Here is a 27,932-nt window from a genome sequence, read left to right on the forward strand (position 1 = left end):
CCTGCTATAAATTTCTTTGCCTTCTTCCCAGTTTGAGTTAGGATGAAAATAAGTTCTACATTTTGAAGTTAATTGATACTACTCTCTAACTCTCCCTTTCTTTTATTTCTTTTAATATATTTCTTGGGACACCTGGGTGGCTCAGTTGGTTGACTTCGGCTCAGGTCATGATCTTGTGGTCCATGAGTTCGAGCCCCACATTGGGCTCTGTGCTGACAGCTAAGAGCCTGGATCCTGCTTGGGATTCTGTGTCTCCCTCTCTCTCTGCTCCCCCCTCCCCCAGCTCATGCTCTGCTCTGTCTCTCAAAAATAAATAAACATTAAAAAGTTTTAAAAACATATATATGTCTATATGTGTGTGTGTGTGTATATATATATATATATATATATATATATATATATATATACATATATTTCTTGGAAAAACTAGGTCTTTTGTCCTGTCAATTTTCCTACAACCCAGATTTTGCTCATTAACTGGGATGATATTTTAATATTCTTCTGCTTTCCTGTGTTTCCTATAAACTGATGGCACAAGAGGCTTGATCCCATTCAAGTTCAATTTTTTGGCAAAAATACTTCATAGGGGATTTGTGTTCTACCAGAAAGCACATGTCTAGATTTCTCTTTTCATGGTGTAAGCACCTACTGATCATTCTTACCCAGATCTCTTAATTTATTAGGAGTTGCAAAATAGTTATATTCTATAATCTGTAATTCCTTCATTTATAAATTGGATTATTCCCATAAAAAGAAACTTCTCATCAACTACTGGGCCACCCTGGGGTAAAGTTTGCTCCCTAGGATACCGCAAAGGTGAGCGACGAGGTTTTTGTTTACTCAGTTGCTCTGTACTAAGTGCGGGGTGGCGTCTGGTGAAAGATCATCTCTCACTTCCCAGCAGAGAATCCAAACGAGGGGAGAACGCGAACGCCATGAATGTAGGATGTCCCTCCATGTTTATAAAATCCTATTTGAACAGTAGAAAATTTATACTGGGGAAAACCTTATGAATGCATTACATGTGAGGAAACCTTCCCTTAGTGCATTGAATTTATGCTATGTTTGAGTGCTCATGCCAGAGAGAGAACTTCTAAATGTAATAACTGGAGCTCCTGGATGGCTCAGTCAGTTGAGGGTCAGACTTGATTTTTGCTCAGGTCATGAACCCACGGTCTGGGATCAGACCCTGCATCGGGCTCCACACTGAGTATGGAGCCTGCTTGGGATTCTCTCTCTCTCCTTCTGCCGCTCTCCTCCTGCTCGCTCTCACTCTCTCTCTCTTCTCATAAATAAGTAAATTAATTAAATATAATGACTGTGAAAAGCCTTAATCATGCCTCTTCCTTTATTGCCATCAGGGGAGTCCTTTATGGGAGGAAAAGTCTCCAGATGTCCCGAACCTGGGGCAGTTGTCAAAGCAGATATCTTATTAAAGATCAGATCAGAGATGGTGGCCCCTGGAGAAACAGTATGGAGGTTCCTCAAAAAATTAAAAATAGAAATGCCCTAAGGCCCAGGAATTTCCACTACCGGTGATTTATGGAAAGAAAATGAAAACACTAATCTAAAAAGGTCTCTGCACCCCTATGTTTATTGCAGGGTTTTTTACAATAGCCAAGATATGGAAACACCCACTGATAGAGGAGTGGATGAAGAAGACGTGGTATATGTACACGAGGGAATAGTACTCAACCCCCAAAAAGAATGGAATCTTGTCCTTCGCAACAACATAGATGGATCTAGAAGGTGTGCTAAGTGAAACAAGTCTGACCGAGAAAGACGAAAACAGTATGATTTCGCTCACACGTGGAATCTACAAAACAAATGACCAAACAAACAAAAGCAGAAAGAGACCCAGGAATGCAGAGGACAAACTGGTGGTTGTTAGAGGAAGGTGGGCAAAATGGGTGAAGGGGCGGCGCAGTTCCAGGCTTCCGGTTACGGAATGAATAACTCTCGGGCCACAAGGCACAGCGTCGGGAAGGCGGTCAGTGGCACTGTGACAGCGCTGCACGGTGACCGATGGTGGCCGCGCTTGCAGGAGCACAGCCTCAGGTACGAGTTGAAAACCCATATTGAATACCTGAAACTAATGAAACCTTCTGTGATCAAAAAATCCCACTAGAAAAAGATCTTACCAGTGTCAAAACTGTGAGGAAATCTTCTGACCAAAACACACCCACCTAAACAGTCGGAAATTCATAGTAAAGAAAAACCTGACGACTCTTTTTCCCTCTCACTCCAAGCTGCCATCTCTGGCTACACCTCCAGCAAAATGATACCGTTCCACCCCCCCGCCCTCCAAACACACACACCAGCGTGAGGTTCACCCACACACTCTCGCCCTCTCTTTATAGCTGCCTCCCTCTTCCTTCTCAGTTGCCCAACTCTTATCATAGATTTTTGTCTCCAGAAATATTTGGAGAGCAGTGCCAAAAGGAAATACACTCCATCTACTTCTCCAATTTTGCTAATACTCGCCAGTCTACCAGCCAGTTAAACACATTGACCAAATGGCTTTGACCCTCCGTGGGATTGCTCTCACTGAGTTGCATTTGGCATCACGCCCTCGGCGAGCATCCAGGAAGGCAAGGAGCTGCGGTCAGAGGAAAGGACTGTCGTTTTTTATTGAAACGACATCATTATGTGTGCTGTTTACTGGTGTCTTCAAGACGCCCCGAGGAGACATTTCCGGTAAGCTTAGGCCAGGAAAAGCTGTCCTCCTGAGCAACTGGTATGTTTCTAACTTACAAACACCAGGCATCTTGTAACTGCCAACTCACCAAATACTCAAGTAAACAGCATCTTTTTAAGGAAATAACCAGAATACATGATGTTCATGTCCCTGCCAATTAGTAATGTCATCACATAAATGGACGATGATTCATCTTAGAAGATTGTTTTGTCACCGGTCATGAAACCTTCCAGAGACTTTAAATGCGGTGGAGAAAATTGTTTGGTTTTAAGCATTTCCATTTATAAGAGATATTGATGCTTCCACGTAGATGAGGAGGAGGAGGATTTACTTTTAGGAATTTTCCTCCCTACTTTTCCTTCTCTAACCTACTTAGATGATTTCAAGAATTTTTGCTTTGAATTAATTGATAAAAATGAAAGGTGATGAGGAGGTAAATGATAATGTAGAAATTCTGCCTGTGGTAAGGCAGAGAAATTTCTCTTTATATCAATAACAATTAATTAATGTGTAAACACTGGCATGGTCATCTAAGCCCACTTTGACCTCAGAAAAGTTGTCCTGTAGAGGAATCCCAAGAAGTACGTGCACAAGCCTTCCGCCAAGATTCGTATCTCACTGCATATCTGAAGATTAATTCATGTCCACTACTTATCATCATATAATATACAGTGGAAAAAACTTGGGATTGAGGGGCACCTGCCTGGCTCAGTCAGTGGAGCGTGCGACTCTTAGTCTCAGGGTTGTGAGCTCGAGCCCCACGCTGGGTGTAGAGATTACTTAAAAATAAAATGTTTTCAAAAATAAAATAAAGTGGTATTGAATGTGAGAAATCCTCAAAGGTCTTCCACCTCTACATAGTACGCTCCCAGGTAAGCTGAATAAATCAGAGGGAAAGGGGCTATTTTGTAATGCATCTTTGTGAAAATCCAAACTTCCCATAAAATCAGAAATGTATTTGCTAAAACTAAAATTATAATATTAATAATCCTAAGTTTAAAAATAAAATAACCTTTTAGGGCAAAAAGATATACACACAAATTAACCTATCATCATGTTTCTAATATTATGTAATTTTCCCAGTCTGATTGCTAAACTTTTTTATTCCAATGAAGAAACAAATAGCCTTTAATGTCATGGTAAGTTTTGAAGTTGTGTTTGGCCCAAAATACAGTAGTCATCTTTTAAAAAGATTTTTTAAGGTAATTTTTATCACAAAGTTGGGCTTGAACTTATGACTCAGAGATCAATAGTTGCACAGCCCACAACTGAGCCAGTCAGATGCCCCAATAGTCATTTTATTTTATTTCATTAAAATAATTTTTTTCACATTTATTTCTTTTAGAGAGACAGAGAATGAGTGGAGGAGGGGCAGAGAGAGAAGGAGACACAGAATCCGAAGCAGGCTCCAGGCTCTGAGCAAATGTTCAACACAGAGCCTGATGCGGGGCTTGAACCCACAAACCGTGAGATCATGACCTGAGCCGAAGCCAGACGCTCAACCGACTGAGCCACCCAGGCGCCCCAGATGCCCCAAGAGTCATTTTAAATTTAAAGATTTTTTAAGTTTACTTATTTATTTTGAGACAGAGCGAGAGAGTGAGAAAACACGCACTATTGGGAGAAGAGCAGAAAGAAGGAGAGACGGAGTCCCAAGCAGGCTCCACACCACAATGCGGGGCTTGAACCGATGAGCTGCGAGATCATGACCTGAGCGGAGATCAAGAGTTGGACACTTAACTGACTGCACCACCCAGGCGCCCACCCCATTTTAAATTCTCTTATTTCCTCTTTGTTCTCCAACATCAAACCAGTCATGATTTGTTTTAAGTTTATTTGTTTATTTTGAGAGAGACAGACAGCGTGAGTGGGGGAGGAGCAGAGGGAGAAAAAGAGAATCCCAAGCCAGTTTGGGGCTCGAACTCATGAACCATGAGATCATGACCTGAGCCTAAGTCGGATACTTAACTCACTGAGCCTCCCAGGTGGCCCTGGTGGAGTCTGTGAGCCCAAGCTTAAGCCCGTAATAAAGCCCTTTGCTTTTGCAGGTGTGATCGGTCTCCCTGGTGGTCTCTGGTCTTTTTTTGGGACGATATTACAAATTTGGGCATAACAGCCCCAGTCATGATTTTTTTTTTTTTAGTAATCTCTATACCCAACCTGGGACTCAAACTCAAGACCCTGAGATCAAGAGTTGCATGTTCTACTAACTAAGTTGGCCAGGCACCCCACTTTTATCCAAATGTGGGCTCAAAATCTAGGAAGTTTATAAAGAATTCCTAGATCACCATTCAAAACTTCTTTTTTTGGTGTCCATTAAAGTTCTATAATCACTCTTTTATTCTCTGAATGAAACTCCTAGATTGTATCATATAAATTTGTTCATGAAATCATCTTTTGGGGTGCAATCAAATGTTAAATAAGTGATGAATATACAATTCATTGAACACAACCAGTTACAGATTTCTTTGTTCCTTCTCCACTTGCACTGCTTCACTTGACTAACCTTGAAAAAAAAGAAGAAAAAGAAAGATTAGTGGAAAATTCTGGAATTGCTGAACATTCCAATATTTTAAATACAGTCAGTTCTTTTTTTTTATGTCTATTTATTTTTGAGAGAGAGAGACAGAGTGTGAGCAGGGGAGGAGCAGAGGGAAAGAGACAGAATCCGAAGCAGGCTCCCGGCTCTGAGCTGTCAGCACAGAGCTGACTCGGGCTTGAACTCACAAACTGCTTGAACTCACAAACTGCGAGGTCATGAACTGAGCCAAAGTCAGACACTTAACCAACTGAGCCACCCAGGCGCCCCAGTCAGCTCTCCTAGAATACTTGGTTTTTTTTGTTTGTTTGGTTGGTTTTTTTTTAATTTTTTTTATGGTTTTTTTTTTTTTTTTGAGAGACAGAGACAGCGCGAGCAGGGGAGGGTCAGAGAGAGAGGGAGACACAGAATCTGAAGCAGGCTCCAGGCTCTGAGCTAGCTGTCAGCACGGAGCCCGACGCGGGGCTCGAACCCACGAACCATGAGACTGTGACCTGAGCTGAAGCCGGACGCTTAACCGACTGAGCCACCCAGGCGCCCCAGAATACTTGTTTTGAAGGTACAGATTTGTTCTATCACAATTGCTACACGGGGGAACCTTCCAGTTTAGTATGTGTGATTTCATCCCTAAAAACACTAGGTGGATAGAGAAAACCACACGCAGCGTAACCAAGGGATGCTGGGAAAAACACAAAGGCACACGCGCACTCCTGCCCATCGCCTGCCCATCCATGTTTGATGGGACAACCATCCATCCAAAGTCAGATGACCCTTCCACCACTTCACAAAAAATCAAAAGCTGTGCCCTTTGGATGCCCGCTCCCACCAGCGAACTTTTGCAGGGTAAACACCGTTCATTGTAGTGTTTACCGTATTTCCTAACCGTGTGACGCGCTGCTACTCGATTCCCACCCGTCTCTGTGTGTCCGGGACCGAGTCTCAGAGTGTGGCCTCCCGCCCCGGCTTAGCGCATGGCGTTCTACAGCCGGTGAGTTTTGGTGTCACAGCAAAGCTGGGGTGTTGTGGCAGGTGGCGTTTATAAAGCTCATGGGCTTTGGTTTCTGTGTTGAAACGCAGGCAAAAACTTGAATAGCATTAAACTTTGATAACATCATAAAGCTAAAGGTGGTGTTCTGTCTTAGAGACTTACTGCTTCAAGAACCACTCATTTTCACAACAGAATCTGCACAGGGACTTCCCAGGGGAACAACCTGAAGGTGTGGCTCAGGACGGTGCCAGACCTTCCGGAAACTTCCCCTTTCTCCTGCCCGTTGGGCTAGAAGAAGAAAAACCAAACGGTCTGGGAATAAGAGGCACTTTCCAACGGAACGCAGTGATTTGTACGCAGCCAGCAAAGGCACAGCCACCACATCGGTCGAATGTTTAGAGAAGTGGTGTAAGGCCTTTTTGAGCCGACATTTCTATCAGTCAAAATCACTTCTGAGCACCCACCTTCAATATGTATACATAGGTTTTATTACATGACACGTTCATGCACTCACACCTGCTCTGCCCTTTGACTTCACGAGGAAGCTAGAATGTGCACGGTGCTGGGGGTGCCTGAGTGGCTCAGGCAGTTAAGCATGTGACTTCAGCTCAGGTCATGATCTCACAGTTTCTGAGTTCAAGCCCCGCATCGGGCTCTGTGCTACCAGCTCGGAGCCTGGAGCCTGCTTCTGATTCTGTGTCTCCCTCTTTCTCTGCCCCTCTCTCACTCGGGCTCTCTCTCTCAAAAATAAATAAACATTAAAAATGAACAGTAATGAACAGTGATCTGAAGAGGGAGTCATGTACAGAGATTGGTAAAATCCAGATAATGTGAGCATGTTGAGTTTTCCCAGAAGGTAGATACAATTAATCACTTTGTCCATTATATTTCTCTCTCTTTCACTGCTCTTCTCGGTCTGCCAATGGGCAAGTTTACCCAATCTGCAGACTAATTTCTAAAATTTCAATGACTGTTTTTCTTTCCATAGTTTGAAGATTTCAGTTTGTTTCTTTTTACTGTCACCTGTTCCTACTTTGTTTCTGATGGCTAGAATTTATTTTATTATTTTTTTAACGTTTATTCATTTTTTAGAGAGACGGAGACAGAGAGTGAGTGGGGGAGGGGCAAAGAGAGAGGGAGACACAGAATCCAAAGCAGGCTTCAGGCTCCGTGAGCTGTTAGCACAGAGCCCATCATGGGACTTGAACCCAGAAGCCATGAGTTTATGACGTGAGCTGAAGTCGAACACTGAACGGACTGAGCCACCCAGGCTCCTCTACTTTTTAAAAAGATTTTATTATTCAGGACTTGGGTGTCTCAGTTGGTTGAGTGTCTGACTTCAGCTCAGTTCATGATCTCACAGTTCGTGAGTTCAAGCCCTGCATGGGGCTCTTTGCCTTCAACTCAGAGCCTGCTTCAGATCCTCGGTCTCCCTCTCTCTCTGCCCTTCCCCTGCTTCCTCTCTCTTTCTCTCCCTCTCTCTCTCTCAAAAATAAATGAACATTAAATTTTTTTTCAGTGATCTCTACACCCAACGTGGGGCTTGAACCCACAATCCTGAGATCAAGAGTCACACATTCCACTGACTGACCCAGCCAGGTGCTTTTCTGATTCCTTTTGAAATAATTTCTTGCTCTCGTTTGAAACAGAAGTTATTCCTTTTTGTATCTCCCTGAGCATGCCACATACATTTATTTTGAAATCTGTATCAGTCTGTTCCAGAGAATGAAAGTGGAGTGGATTCCAATTCCAATTTTTTATTGTCTTGGAAAGGTTTCTCTCTCCCTCTCTCTCTCTCTCTCCCTCTCTCTCTCTGGGCTCACATCCCCACCCATCTAGTCTTTTTGCAGTTGGCCAAGCCATAGTCTTACAATGACATTTTAGGACTCCCGTGTCCCATCGTGGTCTTAACATTATGCAAAATCCGGTAATATGCCAACTGGCGACTTGGTTATGAGGCGTCTCTGACTGCCTACCTCCCCAGTCTTGCGGCTTGTGAAATGCCATCTCTCCAGGCGGCAGTCAGCCATGGTTGTTTATTTTTTCCCAGCTTCCTTCCATGACCTGGTCTGCCCCTCTCTTCTAGCAGAGAGCCTGATGTGAAGGCCAAACATTTTTAGTTCTCTCCAATCGTTCCCACTGACTTCCGACCAGAGCACAGCGAACCTGGGGCCGCGGTGTGCTCTCTGCGTCACATTTCCACTCTTGCACTATTTTATCTCTTTCCTGCTTGATCTTTTCTATCCTCCAGCATTCATCTTATCTTTGAGTTTATGCAGGTATTTGGAGTTTTCTGTTTCAACAGTTCGTGTGTCACTGCTGTATATTTGGAGCAGAGAAGGTGCATCAAAGCAGGAGCTTCCGGTCCCATCCCTTCCCTGTCCTCTCTGCCCTGGGTTTTTGTGTCAAGTGGCTACCGTGCAGGGCAAGTTTGGAGTCTGTTGATGTGGTGGCGTATCTGGGTGTGACTTGACAACCCTCCACTTACCAGGCAGTTTAATGAGCTGCCAGATCTTTGATGAGATGCACAGGGAAGGCTTCTCACAGTTAGATTATTTCTGAAAGATTTATTCGAGTATGAGCCCACTCTCTATTTCATGCCCGGAACCACCAAGAGATCTTGGATGACAAAACTGGAGTGATCTCAACCAGATTTAAATGATCTCCCATATTCAGTCATTATTTTGGAGAAATGCACCGCGACTAAGTTGTTTATGAGTGGTTTTGTTATCACCAAACTGGATTGTGAGTTTATGAGGTCATTGTGTCCTAGGATATAGAACATGTTACGGGCTCACTGCAGAAGATCCAAGCCTGTGACGGACTGGGGGAAGCTAGTCACAGACAACCGACCTTGGTGATCGTCTACTAGTAGGGTACCTCTCATTCAGGAAGTTCCTTTTCCCAACCCAAGGCGGGGCCCTTCAGTCACCAGAGCGAGGGAGCCCGCCACCCTTCGGAGCAAAGACAATATGGCACAGGACTCAAAGGCATGGATTTGGGGATCTACGTGTCTGAGTTGCAATCCCGACTCTGCCACTGGTTGGCTTGATGAAACTGGCCAATCGCCTTCATTTCCTTGTCTTTTGAGAAAGAAATAACATTGTTCTCCCTCCTAGAATGACCAGCATTTAGTGAAATGGTGTGTGTAAAATGCTGTCCTGGAACAGTATGTCTGTTTCTTTAAAAAAAATGAATAGGGGCCCCTGGGTGGCTCGGTGGGTTAAGTGTACGACTTGGGCTCAGGTCATGATCTCACAGTTTGTGAGTTCGAGCCCTGCATCAGGATCTGTGCTGACAGCTCAGAGCCTGGAGCCTGTCTTCAGATTCTGTATCTCTCTCTCTGACCTTCCCCTGCTCATGCTGTCTCTCTCACTCTCTCTCTCAAAAATAAATAAAAACATTAAAATTTTTTAAAATAAAAAATTAATAAACACAGAGGTGCCTGGGTAGCTCTATCAGTTAAGTGTCTAACTCTTGATTTTGGCTCAAGTCACGATCTCATGGTTAGTGGGTTCGAGCCCCACAATGGGGTCTGCAGTGGTAGCATGAAGCCTGCTTGGGATTCTCTGTCTCCCTCTCTCTCTGCCTCTCTCTCTATATCAAAAGTAAGTAAATATTTTTTAAAAAGGATACAAATAAATAAAATGATTAAGATGAAAATAAATTAAGTAATTAAAATTATTAAGATGGTGAATTTTATGGTATGTGTATTTTGCCACAATTGAAAACAAAAAGAGCCACGTGACAGAAATTTCTGTTCATTGCTCTGCTCAATAAACCTCTATTACACAGACATTCTGCAGATCCTCGGTGAGGCACCATTTTTTCCCAAGAGGACTCAGACCCTGGCCCTGCCCTCAGAGGAGAGGCGAGGCAGACATTCAAACGATGTGTGAAATAAAGTGCAAATAGAGGTCTGGGTGGATAAAGGCCTATCAATGACATGAGGGACCCAGGGAAGCCAGTGGCCCTTTCTTCTTGGGAGGCCACAGTGAAGGTCAGGAGGGCTTTCTAGAAAGCAGAACATGTGACCTGAATCCTGAAACCCGCAAAAGGAGCCATCAAGCTTTGGGGATTTGGGAGAGAGAAATTTGGGGGGCTTGACACGTCCTGGTGCACTCATGGCCACACACTTGGCTTTGCTGGTTCTGGGTGACAGAGGTCTCCTGGGCCACCGGCAGATAGGGCTCTGAAAGATTGGGCTCTGTGAACCCACAGAGGGCTTCTGGGCCTGGCGAGGTGTTCGGACACTCACTTGTGGGCCACGGAACGTGACTGGGAGGTGCCCGGCGGGGGACTGACTCTGTCACATTGGAACGGGAGCAGTCACTTGGTAACACAAGACCAGAGAGCCTGTGTTCTCTGTTGTTTCCAGGCTAAACAGCAACTGGCAAATAGCCAAAATCTAGTGTTTTCAGGCCTGCCTGGAAAGAATGAGACACGTGGGCCTGTGAATCTTCAGATGCTTATTCAGACTCTCGTTGCTCATAACCAGAAGGAGTGCTTCGCTATTTGCACACAAACTAACAGGTTTATGCCACCCCAGCACCAGAGGCCGTTTCTCTACTCCCTTCTCCCACTGTGTTTTAAAATGAGCTTTATTGGGGCGCCTGGGTGGCTCAGTCGGTTGAGCATCCGGCTTCGGCTCAAGTCAGATCTCACGGTTCAGGGGTTCGAGCCCCGTGTCAGGCTCTGTGCTGACAGCTAGCTCAGAGCCTGGAGCCTGTTTCAGATTCGGTATCTCCCTCTCTCTCTGACCCTCCCCTGCTCCAGCTGTCTCTCTCTGTCTCTCAAAAATAAATTTAAAAAGCATTAAAAAAAACTAAAAAAAAAAAAAAATGAGCTTTATTGATGAAGACCTCGTATCTCATCTCCATCAAGTAGCTTTACAATCAAAATGACTAGGGGCCCCTGGGTGGCCGGGTTGGTTAAGCGTCTGACTTTTTTTTTTTTTTTTAATGTTTATTTATTTTAGACAGACAGGGAGAGACAGAGCACGAGCCGGGGAGGGGCAGAGAGGAAGGGAGACACAGAATGAGAAGCAGGCTCCAGGCTCTGAGCTGTCAGCACAGAGCCCGACGTGGGGCTCAAACTTAGGAACCGTGAGATCATGACCTGAGCCCAAGTCAGACACTTAACCCACTGAGCCACCCACCCAGGCGCCCCTATGTCTGACTCTTGATTTGGGGGCAAGTCATGATCTCACAGGTGGGATCGAACCTCATGTCAGGATCTGTGCTGACAGCACAGAGCCTGCTTGGAGTTCTCTCCCTCACTGTCTCTCTGCCCCTTCCTCGCTCTCTTGCTCTCTCTCAAAATAAATAAGCTTAAAAAATTTTTAAAAAGTCATTGTAACCGTCTTTGCTTCGTGTTCAAGAGCCTTGCATGTCGCCGCTGAATCAGGAAATGAATACTTTGCTCTGACAGCCACACACAAACCTCTTTGTCTAGGATCGCGGCCCAAACGCTGAAGCGCTTCCCAAAGATCCCCAGGGACCGTGAAGGAATACGCATCAGCTACAACCAGAAAAGCCACTTCCTCTGAAGTCACAACAGCGCTGTTGGGGTTCTAGAAGATCAGTCAAAAACCACTGGCCTCCTAATGCTTTGCTGGATGGAAGCACTGCCTGGTTTTACCAGGCCGAGGGCTTCTCCTCAGTCTTTCCCAGACGACCCATTTCCGGAAACAAATAGCCTTCTTGGGCATCTGCCCCCCTCCCTCCTTTGCCACGTCCACACAGAACAAGGACTTGCCAGGTGCTTACACACATTGTCTCATGTTAGGCAAGGTATCAAGAACAACAACAACAACACTGTATTTCTCACAGAAGTTTCAGAGAATTGTTAAGCACCAGATAATCCAGAAAGCCTGTTCTTTGCAAACAAGCCGCTACAGTTTTGAGATACTGGGCAAAGTGAAAAGACTGGCGGAAGCATGGCTGTGCGCGCTGCTCCGGCCGCGACCCTCCGGCACAACCTCCGGCACGACCCTCACCCTGGACCTGGGCTTGAAGCCAGCGCCTCAGCTACGCTCTCTGTCAATTTTGTGAGCAAAAACCAGCAGCGACTCCATGAGCTTTCCAAGTGACAAAGTGTGGGTAGGTGGCCTCACTGCATTTTGTCCCTGGTTGACACGCTCTCATTGTTTAGAACAATGATTCTCAACTGGGGGTGATTTTGTGCCGCAGGGATATTTGGCAATGTCTGGGGCTGGGGGAAGACAAGGGAAGAGGTGTTCCTGGCATCAGGTGGGTAGAGGCCAGGGATGCTGGTAAACACCCTGCAATGCCCAGGACAGAGTCCCTCCCACCGCCAAAGAATTATCCAGACCCAAATGGCAACAGCGTCAAGATCAAGAAATCGGAGTCTAGAATTAGAATCCAAACACCAGAGTGCCTAACATTTGGTCCTCTCGGAAAGTCAAACTTCTCTGCCCACTGAAATCATTCTCTTTTTGTAGTGATGGGGGTTATAGCAAAGTGCAAGGTTAGACTACACTCCCCAGCCTCCTTTGCAGTTCAGTATGACCACGTGACTGGTTCTCTCCAATAGCATGTGACTTGAAGAGATTGCAAGATAAAGTTTTGAAGAATCATATTTCCCCTTCTGCTGGTAAGATGTAGATGATAACTAGGCTATCTTAGAACCACATATTGGATCCTGGGTCCCTGAGTCACCCCATGGGAAGGAACCACCCATCAACGCAAGAGCGCATGCTGCAGTCTGTTAGGTGAATGAGAAACAAACTTTTCTTGTGTTTGAACCAATACATATTTTGGGGTATTTTTTGTCATGGTCACTCAGCTCATCCTAGCTAATAAGGAGCCATTCCCTAAAACCCCATTTTGGTCCTAGGAGCTGAGACGCCTGAATGGGACAAACATGGTGGGGGTCTCTGCCTCTGAAGTTAGCTTGGGGTTCCCCTCCTTTAACTGGTAGGGCTGCATGTGTCAAAGCCCACTGGTAAGGAGTCCTTGCTTTGCTCTGTCCAGCACTGACTCTTGGAGTAAACTGTGGTGTGATCCCAGCTCTGTGTGACTTCGGTTACATCTGGCAGAACCTCAACAGGAAGCAGCTTTGGCAAAACAAGGGAAAAAAAGCGGGGGGCAGAGGGGAGAGAATCAGGTAACCAAACCACAAGAAGCAACATGGCAGACCTGGCTGCCAGGAGAGCAGGATTCTCTGTCTCCATCTCATATCTCCACGGCTCTGGGTGCGTTGGCTTCATTCTCTCTGCAGTGAAGCTTCTTCACACGAAAGGGAAGAGGCACCATCATCTTTGAACTCACATCCTCACAGCTGCCAGTCCAGAAAAGAAAGGACCTCCTTTGCTTCGGGCTTGAAACACCCCAGGATGGACTTAGATGAAGGATTCCCGCAGTGGCTAGAGGTTGTTGCTTTGACACAAACCTTAGCTATATGGGCATTCTATTAAATTGAAGTCTTCCCAAGGGCCCATCTTGCCTCTGATCCCTGAGCTAGGGAATCAGGGAGTAGCCTTGGGGTGTGAGCATTTCACAGAATGTTCCCACACCCTCCCCCACTCCCACCACTGGCAGGGAGGGTTGTCCAAAAAGCGACAGGAGCAAATTCTCTGTGCAAGATATGATAAATCACAAAACAGGAGGGCTCCTGAAATCTGCTGTGTGCCAAAGGTGGGAATTTCTCAGCAAGATAAACCGACTACCATGCATCTCAATGAATTTGTCTCCAGTTTCTACTGGTCTATCCTACTTTGATTTGTTCGTGGCATTTATCACACTTGTTCTTGTCCATCTCTCCTACTCGAATGTAAGCTCCCTCAGGGCTGGGATCTCGTCTGTCCTGGTCCCTGCCTTGTCCCTCACATTCGGCACAGTCCTTGGCATGACCCCTCCTTGAGATGTGTGCAGGAGACTGTGCCTTCTGCCAAAGTTTGGAGCACGCCCCGTTTCGTTGAGGGTCCGTTCTCCTCTCTCTGCGTGTGGTGACTTAAATTGTCTGTGGGCTCTTTGAATCTACTCTCACTTGCATGAACCCTTGCAGAAGCTCCTGGAAGTCTTTCTCTGAGACCAATGGCAGCTTTCTCCTACTTCTGGTGGGATTTCCCACTACTTTTCATCATTTCAGTGATGCCTTGGGAGAAGGGGCTTACTGGTACAGAGAAATCAAGATTAGAGAGATACAAACTGACAAGATAGTGGCCACTCTCTGGACATGGCGTTCATAGTCTCATCTCCAAAGTTTCTGCCATTCATTTCATAAATATTCACTTATGAGTGGGACCTCAAGTCACTCTTGGGAACCCAGAGGTACGAGTGCTGACCTCTGGCAGCATTTGGCACCAGGGACAACTCTTTCCTATCTGGCACTTTCTCCATCTGTGGCTTCCACAGCGCTTTGGTCCTAAACCCTGCCTCTTCCTAATTGTCTTTTTGGGGTGGACTAGGGAGACCCTGGGGCCCTGGGCCTCAACCCAGCGCATCCCAAAGGAAGGTTCTTGGTCTACTCACTAGAAACAATTCAAGGACAAACGCTCAATACAGAGGACAAGGAACACAAATGGGAAAGTTTATTAAAGGGAAAAGCACGTGAGAGGTGAGAACAGGTGAGAGAGAGACAGAGACAGAGACAGGGAGAAAGAGAGACAAAGCAAGTGGGCGCAGGGGTTGGGTTTCTATCTTTTATTGCCAGTTGTTAACTAGGGGCCAGAATATTCATTACTTGAGACAGGGATGCAGGATTTCATGCTTTCTTCCTTATTTGGTCGGGGTTTCCTGTCAGGGCACCTGCCATCTTGGGCTTGTTTGGTTTGACCGGCTTCTTGCGGATCACTGCCCTGACAGGCCTCTGTCCTTCCCCAAAGCTGGGCATTATTTCCTCCTTCTGGCCGCCAGGTGCCCTGTCAGAACCTGACTGCCTCCTCCAACAGCTCTGCCATCTTCCTCTTTGACATCACCTCCAGATGGTCTTCAAAGCCTCCGCCTCCTCCTCCAGGGTGTGAAATGACACAAGGACCCACTGACCCGTCCATGTCCATCTTCCCATCCCCGTCATCTCCACTCATCAGGGTTCAGTTATTGCTAAGCGTGGTCATTCTCAGCTGCGTGTGTCCGGTGAGATCAGGGTCCTGCCCCTCCACAAAATGCGTCCCAAACTCAACAGGTGTAAGGCAGGAGTCATTTCCTCCCCACACTTTTGCTTCTTCCTCCAGCTTCTTCTCTTTCCCTTCACATTTCCCTGCACCCCCATCCAACTTGTAACCAAGTCCCGTCAGTTCTGCATCCTCGGCATCCCTCTGTGACCCTATGTCTCCATCCCGACTGCCCTCCCTTCGGCTCCAGCCCGCACCTCCAGCTCCCTACCTCCCGTTCCACCTCCTCTAGAATAATCTTCCCACAACACAGGAGTGTCGTTTCGCTCTCTGCCCTGGACTTTTCAACACTTCAATACCTTGACTGCAGGATTAAGCACCAAATCCTTGTCACCTAAGGCTTTCGTGGCCGGGACCCTGCCCACCTCTCCAACCTCCCCTCCATCCCCTGCACCCATATTCCAACTCTATGGAACCATTAGAGGTACCGACGTGCCGAGATGCAGCACACCACTTCCTCACTGCAGAATCTCTCCCCTTAGTCAGGCTGGAATGTGCCACCCGTCTTTTTTCTTAATGCTTTTTTAAAATTTTTATTTTTGAGAGAGACAGATAGCCAGAGTGCGAGTATAGGAGGGGCAGAGAGAGAGGGAGACACAGAATCTGAAGCAGGCTTCAGGCTCCAAGCTGTCAGCACAGAGCCCAATGTGGAGCTTGAACTCACGTACCATGAGATCACGACCTGAGCCAAAGTCGGACGCTTAACCAACTGAGACACTCTTCTTTAAAGTTTTATATATTGGGACACCTGGGTGGCTCAGTCAGTTAAGCGTCTGACTTCGGTTCAAGTCATGATCTTGCAGTTCATGCGTTCTAGCCCCATGTTGGGCTCTGTGCTGACAGCTTGGAACCTGGAGCCTGCTTCAGATTTTGTGTCATCCTCTCTCATTGCCTCTTCAGCTCATGATCCTGTTTCTCAAAAATAAATAAACATTAAAAAATTTTTAACAAAATAAAATAAAATAAATCTTTAGATTAAAAAAACTTTTCCTTTTCTTTTTTTCTTTTTTTTTTAAGTTTATTTATTTATTTTGAGAAAGAGAGGAAGCTGGGGAGGGGCAGAGAGAGAATTCCAAGAGGCTCCCTACTGCCAGCACCGAGCCCGATATGGGGCTCAAACCCATAAACAGCAAGATCATGCCCTGAGCTGAAAGCAAGAATCAGACACTTAATCGACTGAGCCGCCCAGGTGCCCCTAAAGCTTTATTTTTCATTTAAATAATCTCTACCCCCAGCTGGAGCTTGAACTCATGGTGCTGAGTCACATACTCCACCACCGATCCCGCCAGGTGCCCCTCACCCATCCTTAATAACAGGTTCCTTGGAGCTCCTCTCCAGGGGCCCCTTCCTCCTCTATGACTCACTGCACCCCACCCTGTGTTTATTTCCATCAGAGGCCCTGTAACACTTTAATTCATGTATTTCGTTACAAGTCTGTCTGCCCTGCCAGACTATACATTTCACGACGCATAGTAGGCTTTCAATAGATGTTCCATGAATATTATACACACACAGACTCCACGAAGGAGTACGTTGGTACTTGGTACCCTGCTCTACCCCCAGAGCCTAAAAGAAGTAGCTACATAGCAGCTACTCAACAAATATTTGTCGAATCTCTGAGCGAATACAAATAAAAAGACACACACCTAATGTATATCATAGACACAAATTCTGGAGATCGGCTTTCCAGGAGGCTAGAACCCGTGGAATTTTTCTTCAAAGCAAGCCCCAAGGAGACGCCACTTCTCCTGTCTCCTCAATGGTCAAACACCAGTCAACCGCCTCCTGGGCCTCCCGGATGACTCACTGGAGAGCTTTCTTGGGGAGGGGTGGGAGGAGATGATGGCTGACAAAAATAACCACAAACACTTGAAGCATCATCAAGCCTCCGTCTGTGGGGTGAACAACAGGGGTGAATCTCAAGGTCTCTCCCAAGGCAGGGTGGGACCCGTCCCTCAGCACAAGTGGTTATCCAACAGTCACGTGGGCAGAGACTCAGACACACGGAGGGTAAATGAGATTAAGCAGCCCTGCGCCTTTGCAGTCAGCCGCCGGGGTTACAGGTGCACATTCTTGGTAAATGATGAAGGAAACGGCGGAGCAGTGACGACTGAGCATCACGAAGTTGATCATTCCCTCTGCGTTTTTTTAAATGGTTACCGAGGGCTCTTCCAATACATGATCTCGTTTGAGATCGCATCCGAAGGGCAATGTTACAGATGAAGAAGACTCAGAGAGAATCAGTGACGTGCGGAGAGCATGATGCAAAGTGGTGCAAAGACCGGCAGCGGCAGCATCTCCCGGGAACCCGCTGGACCTGCAAATTCCGAACCCCGCCCAGATCTACTAAGTCCGAAACTCTGCCCTGGGGCCCTGCAGTGTGTTGTAACAAGCCCTCCAAGTGATTCAAATGCATGCCCAAGACTGAGAGTCCGCAGGTAGCAAGTTACAGACCCCGGGTGAGAACCCAAGGATGTCCTTAGGTAATATTTTTCATCAGAAGACTTGAATGTTAATAGAGAACAGTTTCCCGCTTTTACTTGCTTCATGAAGCCCTGCAAAAACAAGCTCCAGCCACATCTCAGCCTCTCTCCACGCCACCCTCCCTCCCACTGGCCTCCTCCATTCCTTACACATGCCAAACTCTTTTTCCGGCCCCAGGACCTTTGCACATACTATTTCTGCTATCTGGAATGCCATACCTCTTGGCTTGATTCTTCTCACTTTTAGTATCGCCACAATGCTTAGCTCAGCAAACATGTATCGAATAAATAAACCACAAACTAGAGGCAACTCAGAAGAAGGAAAAGGCAACTTTCTCCATTCCTGCCTCCACTCAAAATGGCCAGTCTGGGCTGTCCTTTGGGGAGGCTGGCATGGAAAGTAATTAACAGTGTTTCGGACTATCAGGGGTACCTAATGGAAGCTCCCACACAGGCCTTGGTTTCTAAGGATAAACACATCAGTGGATTAAGGTGCAGTTACCACAGATGGGGAGGGGAGGGAAGCTGGCTCTGGAAAAGAAGAGTGATAGGACCCAGGATAGGGTGTGGCTTCCCTGAAATTCTCTTCTTTATTGTAGCAAAAAACATATATATAACATGAAATCTACCCTTAACTTTTTCCACCCTCAACAAATTCTTTTTTTTTTTTTTTTTTTCATTTTAGAGGAGTGCCTGACTGGCTCAGTCGGTTAAGCATCCAACTTCGGCTCAAGTCATGATCTCACAGTTCGTGGGTTTGAGCCCCACATCAAGCTCGGTGCTGACAGCTCAGAGCCTGGAGCCTGTTTGGGATTCTGTGTCTCCCTCTCTCTGTCCCCGCCCCTATGCTGTCCTCCCTGTCTCTCAAATATGAATAAACTTAAACATTTTTTAAATAAATAAATAATTTGTTATTTGTTTCAGAGAGAGTGAGCGAGCGAGGGAGAGGGGCAGTGAGAGAGGAAGAGGGAAAGAGAACCTCAAGCAGGCTTCATGCTCAGCACAGAGCACAATGCAGGGCCCCATCCTGCTATTCTGGGGTCATGACCTGAGCTGAAAACAAGAGTCAGACGCTCAACTGACGGAGCCACTCAGAAACCCCTACCCTCAACAAATTTAAAAAATTATAGTGTTTATTTATATTTGAGAGACAGAGAGAGAGAGAGAGCACAAGCGGAGGAGGAGCAGAGAGAGAGGAAAACAGAATCCGAAGCATGCTCCAGGCTCCAAGCTGTCAGAGCCTGATGTGGGAGCTCGAAACCACGAACCTTGACCTTGAATGCTTGGCCCTTGACCTTGAACTTCAAATGCTTAACCAATTGAGCCACCCAGGCGCGCCAACCCTCAACAAACTGTTTAGCGTCCAGGATGGTACACTGTTGCACAGGGAACCTCTAGAACTTTGTTGTCTCGTACGACGGAAACTGTAATACTCATTAAACGACTCTTCGCTTTGTCCCCCACCCCTGCCAACCACCCTTCTGCTTCCTGTCTCTTTATAAGTGGAATCACAGAGTATTTGTCTTTTTGTGCCTGGCTTATTTCTCTTAGCGCAAGGTCTTCAAGGTTCACCCATGCTGTAGCGTGGGACAGGATTTCTGTCCTTTTCAAGGCTGAAACTATCCCGTTGTATGGAAATAGCCCCTTTTCTTTTTCCATTCATGCACTGACAGACATTTAGGTTGTTTCTACCCCTTGGCAATTGTGAATGGTGATGCTATAAAGATGAGTGTGCCAACACTTCTTTGACATCTCGTTTCCAATTCTTTGAATAAATATCCAGAAACTGGTGGGGTTGGGGAGATGCTGGGTCATGTTGTGGCTCTTGTTTTAGTTTTTTTAGTTTTATACTATTTTCCATAGTGGCCACACCATCTCACATTCCCACCCACAGCGCACAAGGCTTCACATTTCTCCACATCCTTGCCAAATCTTGTTATTTTCTGCTTCTGCTTCTGCTTTTGCTAGCAGTCATCCTAGTGGACATGGAGGGGCACCTCCTTGTGGTTTTGATTTGCATTTTCCTAACGACTAGGGATGCTGAACACCTTTCCATCTGCTGTTCGCGTACCTTCTTTGGAGAAATGTCTGTTCAAGGCCTCTGCCCACGTTTTAATTGGGTTTTTGGTTTTCGTGGCCATCTGGGAAATCTTCAATCTGGCTTTTGATTCTGCCATTTATGAAGTAGTACATGTCAGGCAGTATATAAAGCCAGTAACGCACACAACCTCATTTTATCCTCACAACAACCTTGAAAGGCAGGTACAGTAAGACTTCGCATTTCACAGAGGAGGTGCCAAAGCCCAGAGAGGTGCAGAGATCACGCCTGTGTCTCTCAGCACCTCTGAACTGGGGACGCTCTCCTGGCTGGTGGTGGAGACAGTGTCTTGCCTTCCCCTGTGCCTCCTCAAGCACCCATGGGCGCCCAGCAGAGAGGGTGGGGAGCTGTTGCAATCGGGCGCTGGTCCCTTGTGGGGACTGGCCCCTATTGCCTGGCAGTGTCCAGGGGGCAGAGTCATTTTCTGTTACGTGGCTCTTCTTCTACCAAGCCACGAGAAAGGGACGAGCAGTGTGAGAACACGGCAGAGCAGCGGTCTCCCACGGGGTCCGCATCCCGGTTCCCAGAACTACTGAATATGTTCACGTACGTGGCAAAGGGTCGCTGCAGATGGGGTTAAGGATCTCGGGATGGGGAGATTGTTCTGGAATATCGGGGTGGGCCCGACGTAATCTCAAGGATCCTTATAAGAGGGAAGTAGGCAGGTCAGAGAGAGAGGAGATATGACAGCAGAAACAGAGGTCCAAGTGATGTGGTGGCTGGAAAGGAGGCGTGAGGCAAGGAGTATGAGCAGTTTCTAGAAGTTGGGAGAGAAAAGGAGACAGACGTCCCTCTGGAGCCTCCAGAGGGAACAAAGTTGTGCCAACACCTCTGTTTTACCCAGGAAGACCCACCTCAGACTTCCAACCTCCAGAACTGTGACTCGAGAAAATCATGTTCTTTTAAGAATGTGGCGATTTGTAATAACAACAGGAAGTGAATACAAGGTTCTTTTCACGTGGTGAGTCGTTGTAGCAACAATAGGAAACGAATACAACAACCCATAGAAAATGGACCCAGGCGCTTGGGTGGTTCAGTCAGTTAAGCGTCCAGCTTCGGCTCAGGTCATGATCTCACGGTTCGTGGGTTCGAGCCCCGCATCGGGCTCTGTGCTGACAGCTCAGAGCCTGGAGCCTGCTTCAGATTCTGTGTCTCCCTCTCTCTCTGACCCTCCCCTGCTCACACTGTCTCTCTGTCTCTCAAAAATAAATAAAAGACATTAAAAACTTTTTAAAAAGAAAGAAAATGGACCAAAAAAACCCAATAGAATATGGGCAAAATGGACATTTAACACAGAAAGGAAATGCACGGGTGGGGAACGAATGAAGGCATAGTCAACGTCGTCGTAGCTTATCGTAGTCAGTCTACGGCCACAACAAAATGGCTTAGAATAGACGCCCCCCTCCCAAAAGGGGGCAATAGGGGAAAAAAGGGAGGGGATGATAGATCCCAAGCAAGTCCCAAACCTAGTCTACGGTATTTTGTTTGGCAGGCTAAGCTAAGACATCAGTTACCGAGGAGATGCAAATGAAGGCCCCTGAGATCCCATTTTAACCGGAAAAAGTGAAAACATCTATCAGTAACCAGTATGGAGAGAAGAATATACGAGTCCCGCCAGGGATCTCTCCTACGGTGCAGCGGTGGGGTAACACTTTGATGCGAAACAATCCAGCATTAATCCCAAATGTTTTATTTATTTCTGAGAGAAAATGTGAGCAAGGGAGGGGGTGGGGTGGGGGACAGAGAATCCGAAGCCTGATGCGGGGCGCGAGCTCACGAATCATGAGATGGTGACCTGAGCTGAAGTCCGATGCTCAACCAACTGAGCCCCCCAGGTGCCCCACACCCCAGCCTTAATTCTAATGCTAAACAGCTGCACTCACAGAGTGCTAGCAGGTGTATGACAAGAATGTACAAGACCATCAGAAAAGCACTCTCCAATGCAGCAAAAGGCTGGAAACAACTTGAATGGCCGGCAGTGGGGGAGTGGAGAAATCAACCAAGGTCCACCCATAAATGGACTATATATTATACATCATCAAAACGAATTAACTGCAGTGACAGCAATAAGGATGATGCTTACCAACACAGTATTAAATGAAAACAGTAACTCTGAAAAAAAATTACACAGGGCAGCCTACCCTTAGATAAAGGTAGAGACAATGGAAATAAAAAATAGCTAGCCTTTAGGAACACATGTGAATGCAAGTCAACTCCCCAGAGGATGTGGGAATAGAGAAAAAACAAGATTGGCCACGATTTGAAAAGCTGGAATCTGGAAAATAGGTACATATGAGTTTATTTTATTAGTCTCCCTAGTTCTGTGTGTGTTCGACATTGCCCATTAGACAAAGAAATTTTAAAATAATATAAAGAGGGGCGCCTGGGTGGCTCAGTCGGTTAAGCCTCTGTCCTTGACTCAGGTCATGATCTCCTGGTTCTTGGGTTCGAGCCCCGCATCAGGCTCTGTGCTGACAGCTCAAAGCCTGGAGCCTGCTTCGGATTCTGTGTCTCCCTCTCTCTCTTCCCCTCCCCTGCTCATGCTCTCTCTCTCAAAAATAAAACAAAATAAAATAAAGTAAGTAATATAAAGAGGAAAGCAGGGAATGATGAGCACAGGAATCAGGAGCTAGGACAAAGGGCTGGAAGAGAACCGCACGATGAAATGGCTACCTTGGCTCTGTTCTGCGTTGGGTGGTGAGTTCACGGGCACTGATTACATAACTAACGAAATAACTAGATTAAAGCAAGCCATGCATGGAGCCGTGGAGAAAGAATGAAAGAAGCAGAAAGGGGAAAGCATGAAGTCAGCCTTGTGAGCCGTTCTCAGCCGCACTGGATGGATGTGCCCCTCTGGCGTCCTGTTTGCGTGGAGGTCTCGGGACTCATGGAGGTCTGGCCCCTTGCCCCATTCCTGGATTTCCTCCTTGTCACAGGCCATTTCTCTGGCCATCTGAGAGTATCTGTTCTGGAAAAGGCCTGGGCGAGGTATCCCACGGCTCCCAGGGTCCTGAGAAGAGCTAGATCTGCCATGTGGGGTCTCACACAGGTGGTCTGCTTGACCCGGCAGGCTCTGGGACTGAAATGTAGGGGGTTCGCATGCATCCCCAGCACGTGCCACCATCAGGGACCCTGGGGCCTTTACCCAGTGGCCAGAAGAAGGCACCAGCTGTCAGGGGAGCTGGTGAGCGAGGAGGCTAACTGGTCACCCTAGAAAGGAGGAGGGTTGTCCTTCAAAAGAAAATGAACCGAGAGACGGGGACCCCGTGTGTGTGTGTGTGTGTGTGTGTGTGTGTGTGTGTGTGTGTGTGTTTTCAGTGTTCCCTCGGGGCCAGTTCTTCCAGTAACGCCTAAATTCCTCAGAGTCCAGAAATGCTTCTGTCCCCTTTTGCAACCTTAATGAGATCTCAGGAGACAACAATTTACTTCCTTCCTGCCCAGGCCCAGCTCTTCCCACCCTTCCCAAAGTGCAGTCCCCAGACACACCTACGGCAGCATCAGTGTCCCGGGGACCCGTGTAAAATGCCGCTGCCCTTGATTTCCTGAATCAGAAATTCTGGGGGTGGGGCTCAGGGATCTGTGTTTTAACAAGTGCACTCTGATGGCGGCCTCAGGTGGAGAGTCGCTGGCTGATTCCTCACTCCTGGCCTCCTGGCATCGTCTCCTTCCCCAACGACATTCAACATCGACATCGCTTCCAGGACCTATTGCCACCTAACTTGCCCTAAGAAACCCCAACACTGGGTCAGTCTCATCCCTCACTTCCTGGCTCTGGTGTTTGAGCAGCTGGAGCGGAGCAAACTTCATGCCACCAGGATGCCATCCAGCTCCGGGTCTGCCGCCTCCCGAGGGCCCTGCCTCCATCTGTTCCAGACAGCTCCCCGCCCCCGTCCCTGTCCACTGCGGGTCCTGCCGCTGCTGCCCTGCCTCCTCCCCGGGCTAGTTTCTACATCATTGAAAAAGAAAAGGGGAGGGGAGGGGAGAGAAAAGTAGAGTAGGGAAGGGAAGGAAGGGAAGGGAAGGGAAGGGAAGGGAAGGGAAGACCATGAGGCAAGAGCTCCTCAATGTCTCTTCCATTGGCAGACTCATCTGCCTCTTTCCCCTCCTTTCCCCAAATCAGCGCCACAGTCTACCTGATTCTTGTCTGAGTCCAGCCACATTCTGGGTCACCTCCCACCCACCTTCCCAGGGGCCGCAGGTCCCCCCAGCCTCCTGTCTTGTGTTTCTACCTACATCCCCTCCTCATAGTCAAAGACAAACAGCAACTATGTGGAAATAACGTTTTCAAACAAAAATGTTTAAAATACACACGAAGCATCTATATTCTCAAAAGCAGTGCAGACTTGGTTTTGAAATTCCAATCTTCAGTTCTTGCCAAGGAGGCACTGGCCGAATTCTTTATTTTTCCTAAACCTCAGCTTTTCTTTTAAAAAGGGCACCATGGGGGCATCTGGGTGGCTCAGTCGGTTAAGCATCCGAATTCAGCTCAGGTTATGATCTCACATTCTGTGGGTTCGAGTCCCGTGTCAGGCTCTGTGCTGACAGCTAGCTCAGAGCGTGGAGCCTGCTTCCGATTCTGTGTCTCCCTCTCTCTCTGCCCCTCCCCTGCTCGCTGTCTGCCTCTGTCTCTCAAAATAAAATAAAGACATAAAAATAATTAAAAGGGCACCATGGGCATTTCGTGGCTCAGTCAGTTAAGCCTCCGACTTCACCTCAGCTCATGATCTCACAGTCGGTAGGTTCAAGTCCTGCGCCGGGCTCTGTGCTGACAGCTCAGAGCCTGGAGCTTGCTTCAGATTCTGTGTCTCCCTCTCTCTCTGACCCTCCCCTGCTCACATTCTGCCTCTCTCTCTCAAAAATAAACATTTAAAAAATTTTAAAAGGGGCGGGGCATCATAATGCTTTTTGCAGGATGATTAAAACATGATAATATAATCAATGTAAAACCTATTGCAGCAGTAAAAAATTGTACTGTTTGATCCATATATTAGATATTTTGATTTAAACATTTATACAATCTGAATTATCTTCAAATTCCATTAGGCATCTTATACTTCAAGTTCTTATGCTCATGAGCAGAAACTGAAATAAATGTCCAAAGGGAAATCATGATGTGAATTCATTAATTCCAGGTTTGAAGATGACAACACACCAGTGCTTCTGATGTTACAAAAAATTACCTGCTTAGGGGGCGCCTGGGTGGCTAGTCGGTTTAGCGTCCGACTCTTGGTTTCCGCTCAGGTCATGGTCACGTGTATTCGTGGGTTCGAGCCCTGTGTGGGGCTCTGTGCTGACAGCACAGAGCCCGCTTGGGATTCTCTCTCCCTCTCTCTGCACCTCCCCTGCTCCTGTTGTCTCTGCCTCTCTCAAAATAAATAAATAAACTTAAAAAAAAGTTACCTGCTTAAAAGAGAATGACCGAAAGGATAAATTACATGATTTTCTCTTAGTAAAGTGATCTATCTCCCTTTAAAAAAAACAAACAACAGGGGTGTCTGGCTAGCTCAGTCAGTAGAGCATCTGACTCTTGATCTTGGGGTGGTTAGTTCAAGCCCCACATTGGGCATGGAGTCTCCATAAGAACTGGGGCACCTGGGTGGCTCAGCCAATTAAGCGTCCGACGTTGGCTCAGGTCATGATCTTGCAGTCCGTGAGTTCAAGCCCCATGTCGGGCTCTGGGCTGACAGCTCGGAGCCTGGACCCTGCTTCAGATTCTGTGTCTCCCTCTCTCTCTGCCCCTCCTGGGCTCCTGCTCTGTCTCTCGCTCTCCCTCAAAAATAAAGAAACATACAAAAAAAAAAACCACCGCGGTTCAATGATACAAAGTAACACTGACAACCTAGGCTCCTCAGACCAACCCAAGCGTGAATCCCAGCCCCGCCCCTCCCTGTCCCTGAGCAAGTGGCTTAACCTCTCTACTGCCTCACGTGTGAAATGGGGACATTGATAAAGACCTGGCCATTGTTGCAAGGGTGAGATAGCAAAGAAGGGAGTGATGTCTTACACGCCAAGGGAGTAGGGTTTCAACCAAAACAAAGTAGGCAACAAGAAGACACACTGAAAGCGGCCCCTGAACTTAGCAACCAGGTGACCAGTAGGGTCATTTTAATGACATAGTGTAGCTGAAAGCTCCCTCCCCCATCCCACTCCAGAAGAGGGGTGAACAGAGGTAAACGCTGTAAATAAATGTTTCCAAAAAGCTTAGCTGAAAAGGAATGGGGGGGGGGCACTGCGGACTGGAGGGGACGGGGCACATGAAAAGTTTTCTCTGTAAATAGATGGAAGAGATTTGAGCAGATTATACACGGAAGAGAACAAGCCAGGAAAGAGGGGAAAGTGGAGTTAAAAAAAAAAATCAACCACCAAAACTCCGAGAGAGGAGAGGAAAGGTAGAATCAGGTCTCTGAAGCAGAGGAAAAGGATGACATTCAGATCCTAAGGGAGGGACTGGCCGGGACCCTCTTCCACTGAGGTGCCAAGTGCCCCAACCACATGCCCTCAAGCAGGCCAACCAGCCGGTTCAGACTGTGGTCTGCCTGCAGGTGCGCGGAGCCCCTGGTCCCTAAGGAGGGGCCTGGTCAGCAAAGTTTCCCTGTTGTCGCCCTGTCTGGCAGTCCTGTGGGCCAGAGAGGACAGGCACCAGAGGGCTTCCCAGCTTGGGTTCTTTGGAGATGCCAAATGTGTGTGTTCTCGGCACAGAGGGTCCAGGCAGGAAGGTGTTGGGTAAGCCTCCAAGAAAACTGAGTGTTCTGGGGGGTGGGGGGGGAGATGGGCATTTGAGAGCGGGGCGTCCAAAGAGAACAGAAAGCCTTCTGGGGGAGATAGGAGGGCTCATCCTCCGGGTCCTCAGGGTTGGCGGAGAAAACACCCCTGGGAAGGCCCAGTGATGCTGAGTTGGGAAAGCTGTCCTCCGCGGAACACCTATACTGTGCTTGCAGATTCTGCGGCCCCTCATCTTACTTACCCCCCCCCCCCAATTCTTGACCTAGTGTTATCCGCACACGACAGAGGAAGGAGCTGAGGGCCTGCCTGATACTCAGCGTGCAGTGCGTGCTGGGCTCCAGCTCTCCCGAACGTGGGAACTGCTCCCTGTCCCCATGGCCCACACTGTCCTTTGCACTAAAACTGCAGCAAGGGCCAGGGTCAGGGGCAAGCGCACACAAGGCTAGCGCTCCGCAGCCCTGCGGATGCCACCAGGGCACCACCACCGCCTACCAGCATGCTCCGTGCTCCGTGCCAGGGAAGGGGCCCCACGTGCCTTACCCTTCTCTCCCACGGGGCCCCGGTTGGCTTCCCAAGCACCATCAGACTTCAGGGGTCAATCTCATAGGGGCTGAGCCTAGCAGAGGGAGGGGGCCAGCAGGACTGTGTGGTTGTCGGCCCTACATGCCAGGCACGCCTCTGCGTTTCTGCACGGGGTGACCCGGAAGAACCTTCTCCAGATGTGTGAGAGCGCGAACAAGAGAGAACAGTTCTTTCCACCTTGATGGTCCAGACCCTTTAAGAGACTGATGGAAGCAACCAGAGGAGCTCTCTCCATAAAAGGGCACGCCCACAGTCCACAACCTGGGACGGAGTTTCCACCACCGCCACCACCACCCAGCCCTCGCCGCCCCCCACCCCGCCGGCCGGGTGTCAAAGGAGCGCGTGTCGGGGTCAGCCCACGGGCTGGCTAAAAATGCAGATCCCCAGGCCGCCCCGGGGAGATGCTCATTCCGTGCGTCCGGGGCCAGGCAAGGGAGCCTGCGTTTTTAGCCAGCACCTCAGAGGACTCGGCACCTATGCGTAACAGAGCCCACTTTGAGAAACCCGACTCTGGGCTGAGACCCCCACCCCCTCCCCCTTGCTCCAAAGTTTCCCCGCCTCGTCGGACGCCCCAGCCGCCTCCCCTCCCCTCCCGAGGGCCTCACCCTGGTGCGCGGTCGTGGAAGCCTCTGGGGAACCCGGCGGGGGTCCGGAGCGAGGGTCCCCGGCGCCAGCGCGCCCCGGC

General features: G+C 47.9%; 1 long non-coding RNA gene across 1 annotated transcript; it reads right to left on the reverse strand.

The window, feature by feature from the left end:
* Positions 1–5,016: 5,016 nt before the first annotated feature.
* On the reverse strand, positions 5,017–27,930 carry LOC115282755. Its single transcript, XR_003904735.1, has 2 exons — positions 27,853–27,930; positions 5,017–5,204 (listed from the first exon to the last, which is right to left on the reverse strand). It is a non-coding gene; the product is annotated as an uncharacterized LOC115282755 (long non-coding RNA).
* Positions 27,931–27,932: the final 2 nt, after the last annotated feature.

This window comes from Suricata suricatta, chromosome 17 (assembly GCF_006229205.1).
Source record: "Suricata suricatta isolate VVHF042 chromosome 17, meerkat_22Aug2017_6uvM2_HiC, whole genome shotgun sequence".
NCBI lineage: Eukaryota > Metazoa > Chordata > Mammalia > Carnivora > Herpestidae > Suricata > Suricata suricatta.